Consider the following 2,132-nt stretch of genomic DNA (forward strand, 5'->3'; position numbering starts at 1 on the left):
TGTCAAATAACTTTTCTTCATTCATGGAGATGATCATGTGATTTTGTGGATTATTTTTTGGTTTTCTTAATATAGTGTATTACATTAAATAAAATGTCAATCAAAACTTGCATCCTTGGGATAAATTTCCACTTGGTTATAGTGTATAATTCTTTTCATATGTTGATGAATTCAGTTTGTGAAGATCTTGTTGATAATTTTTGTATCCATATTCATAGGAGATATTGACATATAGTATTTATTTTTCTTTCCTTCTTGTTGTATATTTGGTTTTTGGTATCAGCGTAATCCTGGTTTCACAGAATACGTTGAGAAGAGCTTTTCTTTTTTCGGTTTTTTTGAAGAGTGTGTGAAGAATTGGTATTCATTATTTTAAAATATATTATAGTATTTAGTAGCAAAGCTACTGTAGTCCAGGGATTTTCTTTGTGAGTAGTTTTTCAATAGCTAATTCAATATTGTTAATTCTTATAGGTCTATTCAGATTGTCTATTTCTTCTTGAGTCAGCTCAGGTAGCTTGTCTCTATCTAAAAATTTATCCATTTCATTTAAGTTATTTAATTTATGGACATACAGTTGCCCATACTATTTCTTCATAATCCTTTAAATTTTTGTAACATCAGTAGTAATGTCCCCTCTTTCATCTCTGATTCTAGTTACTTGAGGCTTTCTTTTTTTTTATTGGTCAATCTAGTGAAAAGTTTGCTAATTGTGTCGATCTTTTCAAATAACAAACTTTTGGTTTTATTGATTTTCTTTATTGTTTTTCTATTCCCACTTCCATTAATTTTCATTCTATTTTTAAATTATTTTCTTCCTTCTGCTTGCTGTAGATTTAGTGTGTTATTCTTTTTCAACCTTCTAAGGTGGAAGATTAGGTTATTAATTTCACATATTTCTTCTTCTTGTAGGCATTCAAACTGCAAGTTTTCCTGTAAGCACTGCTTCAGTAGCATCACATAAGTTTTGGTATGTTGTGTCTTTGCTTTCTTTCACCTCAAAGTATTTTCTAATTTCCCGTTTGATTTCTTCCTCGACTGGTTGGTTATTTTCAGTGTATTACTTAATATCCACATATTTATGAATGGCCTAAATTGCCTTCTATCATTTTCTGATTTCTTTTCATTGTGTTTGGGGAACATACTTTGGATAATCTCAGTTCTTTTAAACGTACTGAAGTTTACTTTATGTGCCAACACATGGTTTATCCTGGAGAATTCCCCATATGAATTTTAGAAGAATGTATATTCTGCTGTTGTTGCATGGAGTGTTTTATAAATGCCTGTTAGATCTAGTTGATTTATAGTGTTGTCTGTGTCTTCCATTTCCTTGCTGATCTTCCGCCTAGTCATTTTATCCATTATTGAAAATGGGATATTGCTGAATTGTCTATTTCCACCTTCATTTCTGCCAGTACTTGTTTCATGTATTTTGGTGTTCTGTTATTAGGTGCATATGTTTATAATTGTTATATCTTCCTGATAGATTGATGCTATTACCATTATAAAACACCCCTTTCTGCCTTTAGTAATATTTTTTGTTTCAAAGTCAATTTTGCCTGTTAGTATAGCCACTTCAGCTTTGCTGAAATTGTTGTTTGTGTGATACATCTTTTTCCATGCTGTTGATTCTATTTATATCTTTGAGTCTAAAATATGTCTCCTGTAAACAGTATGTAGTTGGCCCATATACTTTTGCTGAGCTTGACAATCTCTGTTTTTTGATTGAAATTTTGAATCATTCACATTTAATATTAACTCTAGTATAGTTGGGTTTACACCTACTATTTTACTTTTTGTTTTCTTTATGTGTCATGTTATGTATGTTTGTCCCACTATTCTTCCCTTACTTTTTTCTTTACATTAATTTCTAATGTAGCATTTTAATTTTTAAAATATTTTTTATTAGGGCCGGCCCGGTGGCGCACTGCTATAGTGCGCCGCTTGGGAAGCACGGTGGCGCTCCCGCCGAGGGTTCGGATCCCACATACAGACCGACCGCTCACTGGCTGAGCGAGGGGCGGGAGCAACGCCGAGGGTTGCGATCCCGTGCCCGGTCCCGGTCCGGTGCGGCGTGACACTGAGGGTTGCGATCCGTTGCCGGTCACGAAAAAAAGACAAAAAGGAAAAAA

This window comes from Galeopterus variegatus, unplaced genomic scaffold (assembly GCF_000696425.1).
Source record: "Galeopterus variegatus unplaced genomic scaffold, G_variegatus-3.0.2 Scaffold14506, whole genome shotgun sequence".
In the NCBI taxonomy this organism is placed as follows: domain Eukaryota; kingdom Metazoa; phylum Chordata; class Mammalia; order Dermoptera; family Cynocephalidae; genus Galeopterus; species Galeopterus variegatus.